Source organism: Arachis ipaensis, chromosome B4 (assembly GCF_059453495.1).
Source record: "Arachis ipaensis isolate K30076 ecotype BB chromosome B4, ASM5945349v1, whole genome shotgun sequence".
NCBI lineage: Eukaryota > Viridiplantae > Streptophyta > Magnoliopsida > Fabales > Fabaceae > Arachis > Arachis ipaensis.
Window position 1 is genome coordinate 32,465,484 of NC_142439.1, and position 6,297 is coordinate 32,471,780.

The window sequence follows — 6,297 nt, forward strand, 5'->3', positions numbered from 1 at the left end:
GACTCTGAAAAGGAAACTAAGAGAAGCTAAAATACAACAATCCAGAGATAACCTTTCAGAAATTTTCGAACAGGAAGAGGAGATGGCAGTCGAAAATAATAATAATGCAAGGAGAATGCTTGGTGACTTTACTGCACCTAATTCCAATTTACATGGAAGAAGCATCTCCATTCCTGCCATTGGAGCAAATAACTTTGAGCTGAAACCTCAGATAATTTCTCTGATGCAGCAGAACTGCAAGTTTCATGGACTTCCATCTGAAGATCCTTTTCAGTTCTTAACTGAATTCTTGCAGATCTGTGATACTATTAAGACTAATGGAGTAGATCTTGAAGTCTACAGGCTCATGCTTTTCCCATTTTCTGTAAGAGACAGAGCTAGAATCTGGTTGGACTCTCAACCCAGAGATAGCCTGAACTCTTGGGATAAGCTGGTCACGGCTTTCTTAGCCAAGTTCTTTCCTCCTCAAAAGCTGAGCAAGCTTAGAGTGGATGTTCAAACCTTCAGACAGAAAGAAGGTAAATCCCTCTATGAAGCTTGGGAAAGATACAAGCAGTTGACCAAAAAGTGTCCTTCTGACATGCTTTCAGAATGGACCATCCTGGATATCTTCTATGATGGTTTATCTGAGATATCAAAGATGTCATTGGATACTTCTGCAGGTGGATCCATTCATCTAAAGAAAACGCCTGTAGAAGCTCAAGAACTCATTGACATGGTTGCTAATAACCAGTTTATGTACACTTCTGAGAGGAATCCTGTGAATAATGGGACGCCTATGAAGAAGGGAGTTCTTGAAGTTGATACTCTGAATGCCATATTGGCTCAGAACAAAGTATTGACTCATCAAGTCAATATAATTTCTCAGAGTCTGAATGGAATGCAAGCTGCATCCAACAGTACTCAAGAGGCTTCTTATGCAGAAGAAGCTTATGATCCTGAAAATCCTGCAATAGCAAAGGTGAATTACTTAGGTGAACCTTATGGAAACACCTATAACCCATCATGGAGAAATCATCCAAATCTCTCATGAAAGGATCAAAGGCTTCAACAAGGCTTTAATAATGGTGGAAGAAACAGGTTTAACAATAATAAACCTTTTCCATCATCCACTCAGCAACAGACAGAGAACTCTGAACAAAATACCTCTAATTTAGCAAACTTAGTCTCTAATCTATCCAAGGCCACTGTAAGTTTCATGAATGAAACAAGGTCTTCCATTAGAAATTTGGAAGCACAAGTGGGCCAGCTGAGTAAAAGGATCACTGAAATCCCTCCTAGTACTCTCCCAAGCAATACAGAAGAGAATCCAAAAGGAGAGTGCAAGGCCATTGACATAAGCACCATGGCCGAACCTGTAAGGGAAGGAGAGGACGTGAATCCCAAGGAGGAAGACCTCCTGGGACGTCCAGTGATCAATAAGGAGTTTCCCTCTGAGGAACCAAAGGAATCTGAGACTCATCTAGAGACCATAGAGACTCTATTGAACCTCTTTATGCCATTCATGAGCTCTGATGAGTATTCCTCTTCTGAAGAGAATGAGGATGTTACTGAAGAGCAAACTGCCAAGTTTCTTGGTGCAATCATGAAGCTGAATGCCAAATTATTTGGTATTGAAACTTGAGAAGATGAACCTCCCTTGTTCACCAATGAACTAAGTGATCTGGATCAACTGACATTGCCTCAGAAGAGACAGGATCCTGGAAAGTTCATAATACCTTATACCATAGGCACTATGATCTTTAAGGCTCTGTGTGACCTTGGTTCAGGGATAAACCTCATGCCCCTCTCTGTAATAGAGAAACTGGGAATCTATGGGGTGCAAGCTGCTAAAATCTCATTAGAGATGGCAGACAATTCAAGAAAATAGGCTTATGGACAAGTAGAGGACGTGTTAATAAAGGTTGAAGGCCTTTACATCCCTACTGATTTTATAGTCCTGGATACTGGAAAGGAAGAGGATGAATCCATCATCCTAGGAAGACCTTTCCTAGCCACAGCAAGAGCTGTGATTGATGTGGACAGAGGAGAATTGATCCTTCAATTGAATAAGGACAACCTTGTGTTTACAACTCAAGGATCTCTCTCTGCATCCATGGAGAGGAAGTAGAAAAAGTTTCTCTCAAAGCAGAGTCAACCAAAGCCCCCACAATCAAACTCTAAGTTTGGTGTTGGGAGGCCACAACCAAACTCTAAGTTTGGTGTCAAACCCCCATATCCAAACTCTAAGTTTGGTGTTGGGAGGTCTCAACATAGCTCTGCACATCTGTGAGGCTCCATGAGAGCCCACTGTCAAGCTATTGACATTAAAGAAGCGCTTGTTGGGAGGCAACCCAATTTTTATTTATCTAACTATATTTTTCTTGGTTATATGTCTTTATAGGTTCATGATCATGTGGAGTCACAAAATAAATATAAAAATTGAAAACGGAATCAAAAACAGCAGAAGAAAAATCACACCCTGGAGGAAGCATCTGCTTGGCGTTCAACGCCAGAACAGAGCATGGTTCTGGCGCTGAACGCCTAAAATAGGCAGTATATGGGCACTGAACGCCCAAAATGGGCATCATCTGGGCCCTGAACGCCAGAATTGCACCCTGGAGAGGAGCTGGCGCTGAACGCCCAGAACAAGCATGGTTTTGGCGTTCAACGCCAGAAATGGGCAACAAATGGGCGTTGAACGCCCAAAATGGGCAACAACCTGGTGCTGAACGCCCAGAGTTGTGAGCAAGGGCATTTTACATGCCTAATTTGGTGCAAGGTTGTAAATCCTTGAACACCTCAGGATCTGTGGACCCCACAGAATCATCTCAGGATCTGTGGACCCCACAGGATCCCCACCTACCTCATCATCTCTCTTTCCATTCATGACCATCCCTTCTGTTTTCCATTTACCACTCACATCCATACACCCACCTACCTTCAAAATTCACATCTCTCTCCCACCCAATCCCACCCATATGGCCAAATACACACATCCCTCCATCTCCTCCATATCTTCTTCTTCTTCTTCTATTCTTTCTTCTTTTGCTCGAGGGCGAGCAACATTCTAAGTTTGGTGTGGTAAAAGTATAGCTTTTTTTTGTTTTTCCATAACCATTAATGGCACCTAAGGCCAGAGAAACCTCAAGAAAGAGGAAAGGGAAGACAATTGCTTCCACCTCTGAGCCATGGGAGATGGAAAGATCCATCTCACAAGCCCATCACTAAGAAAAGGATGGAGCAAACAAGAGAGCACATTCATGAATCTCAATAGGCACATGAAGAAGCTCATACCTCAGGGGATACAGTTTCCTCCACAGAATTTTTGGGAGCAAATCAACAACTCCCTAGGAGAATTAAGTTCCAACATGGGACAACTAAGGGTGGAACATCAAGAGCACTCCATCATCCTTCATGAAATAAGAGAAGATCAAAAAGTAATGAAGGAGGAGCAACAAAGACAAGGAAGAGACATAGAAGAGCTCAAGGACATCATCGGTTCCTCAAGAAGGAAACGCCACCATCACTAAGGTGGATTCATTCCTTGTTCTTATTTCTTCTGTTTTTCATTTTCTATGTTATGTGCTTATCTATGTTTGTGTCTTCATTACATGATCATTAGTAGTTAGTAACTATGTCTTAAAGTTATGAATGTCCTATGAATCTATCACCTCTCTTAAATGAAAAATGTTTTAATTCAAAAGAACAAGAAGTACATGAGTTTCGAATTTATCCTTGAACTTAGCTTAATTATATTGATGTGGTGACAATGCTTCTTGTTTTCTGAATGTATGCTTGAACAGTGCATATGTCTTTTGAAGTTGTTGTTTAAGAATGTTAAATATGTTGGCTCTTGAAAGAATGATGACTAGGAGACATGTTATTTGATAAACTGAAAAATCATAAAAATGATTCTTGAAGCAAGAAAAAGGAGCAAAGAACAAAGCTTGCAGAAAAAAAATATAATAAAATAGGCGAAAAAAAAATAAAAATAGAAAGAAAGAGAAAAAGCAAGCAGAAAAAGCCAAAGCTCTTAAAATCAAGAGGCAAGAGCAAAAAGCCAGTAACCCTTAAAACCAAAAGGCAAGGGCAAATAAAAAGGATCCCAAGGCTTTGAGCATCAGTGGATAGGAGGGCCTAAAGGAATAAAATCCTGGTCTAAGCGGCTAAACCAAGCTGTCCCTAACCATGTGCATGTGGCGTGTAGGTGTCAAGTGAAAACTTGAGACTGAGCGGTTAAAGTCAAGGTCCAAAGCAAAAAAAAAAAGAGTGTGCTTAAGAACCCTGGACACCTCTAATTCGGGACTTTAGCAAAGCTGAGTCACAATCTGAAAAGGTTCACCCAATTATGTGTCTGTGGCATTTATGTATCCGGTGGTAATACTGGAAAACAAAGTGCTTAGGGCCACGGCCAAGACTCATAAAATAGCTGTGTTCAAGAATCATCATACTGAACTAGGAGAATCAATAACACTATCTGAACTCTGAGTTCCTATAGATGCCAATCATTCTGAACCTCAATGGATAAAGTGAGATGCCAAAACTATTCAAGAGGCAAAAAGCTATAAGTCCCGCTCATCTGATTGGAGCTATGTTTCATTGATAGTTTGGAATTTATAGTATATTCTCTTCTTTTTATCCTATTTGATTTTCAGTTGCTTGGGGACAAGCAACAATTTAAGTTTGGTGTTGTGATGAGCGGATAATTTATACGCTTTTTGACATTGTTTTTAGTATGTTTTTAGTAGAATCTAGTTACTTTTAGGGATGTTTCCATCAGTTTTTATGTTAAATTCAAATTTCTGGACTTTACTATGAGTTTGTGTATTTTTCTGTGATTTCAGGTATTTTCTGGCTGAAATTGAGGGACTTGAGCAAAAATCAGATTCAGAGGTTGAAGAAGGACTGCTGATGCTGTTGGATTCTGACCTCCCTGCACTCAAAATGGATTTTTTGGAGCTACAGAACTTGAAATGGCGTGCTTCCAATTGCGTTGGAAAGTAGACATCTAGGGCTTTCAAGCGATGTATAATAGTCTATACTTTTCCCAAGTTTAGACGATGAAAACTGGCGTTCAACGCCAGCTCTCTGCCCAATTCTGGCGTCCAGCGCCAGAAACAAGTTGCAAAGTGGAGTTCAACGCCCAAACTGGCACAAAAGCTGGCGTTCAACTCCAAGAATGACCTCTGCACGTGTAACATTCAAGCTCAGCCCAAGCACACACTAAGTGGGCCCCGGAAGTGGATTTATGCATCAATTACTTACTTCTGTAAACCCTAGTAGCTAGTTTATTATAAATAGGACCTTTTACTATTGTATTAGATATCTTTGGACGCCTAGTTCTTAGATCAGAGGGGCTGGCCATTCGGCCATGCCTGGACCTTTCACTTATGTATTTTCATACGGTAGAGTTTCTGCACTCCATAGATTAAGGTGTGGAGCTCTGCTGTTCCTCAAAGATTAATTCAAAGTACTATTGTTTCCTATTCAATTCATCTTATTTTGCTTCTAAGATATTCATTCGCACTTCAACCTGAATGTGATGAACGTGACAATCATCATCATTCCCTATGAACGCGTGCCTGACAACCACTTCCGTTCTACCTTTGACTGAATGAGTATCTCTTAGATCTCTTAATCGGAATCTTCGTGGTGTAAGCTAGAATGATGGCGGCATTCAAGAGAATCCGGAAAGTCTAAACCTTGTCTGTGGTATTCCGAGTAGGATTCAATGATTGAATGACTGTGACGAGCTTCAAACTCGCGATTGCTGGACGTAGTGACAGACGCAAAAGGATAGTAAATCCTATTCCAGCATGATCGAGAACCGACAGATGAATAACCGTGCCGTGACAAGGTGCGTTGACCATTTTCACTGAGAGGATAGGATGTAACCATTGACAAGGGTAATGCCTCCAGACGATTAGCCGTGCCGTGACAGGGCATTTGGATTATTTTCCCGAGAGAAGACCGAAAGTAGCCATTGACAATGGTAATGCATTACATAAAGCCAGCCATGGAAAGGAGTAAAACTGATTGGATGAAGATAGCAGGAAAGCAGAGGTTCAGAGGAACGAAAGCATCTCTATTCGCTTATTTGAAATTCTCACCAATGATTTACATAAGTATTTCTATCCCTATCTTATTAATTATTTTCGAAAACCCCATTACTATTTTATATCCGCCTGACTGAGATTTACAAGGTGACCATAGCTTGCTTCATACCAAGAATCTCCGTGGGATTCGACCCTTACTCACGTAAGGTATTACTTGGACGACCCAGTGCACTTGCTGGTTAGTTGTGCGAAGTTGTGA

At 40.9% G+C, this 6,297-nt stretch overlaps 1 non-coding gene across 1 annotated transcript; it reads right to left on the reverse strand.

The window, feature by feature from the left end:
* Positions 1-478: 478 nt before the first annotated feature.
* LOC148567103 (small nucleolar RNA R71) lies at positions 479-586 on the reverse strand. Its single transcript, XR_015882643.1, has one exon. It is a non-coding gene; the product is annotated as a small nucleolar RNA R71 (small nucleolar RNA).
* Between the last annotated feature and the right edge of the window lie 5,711 nt (positions 587-6,297).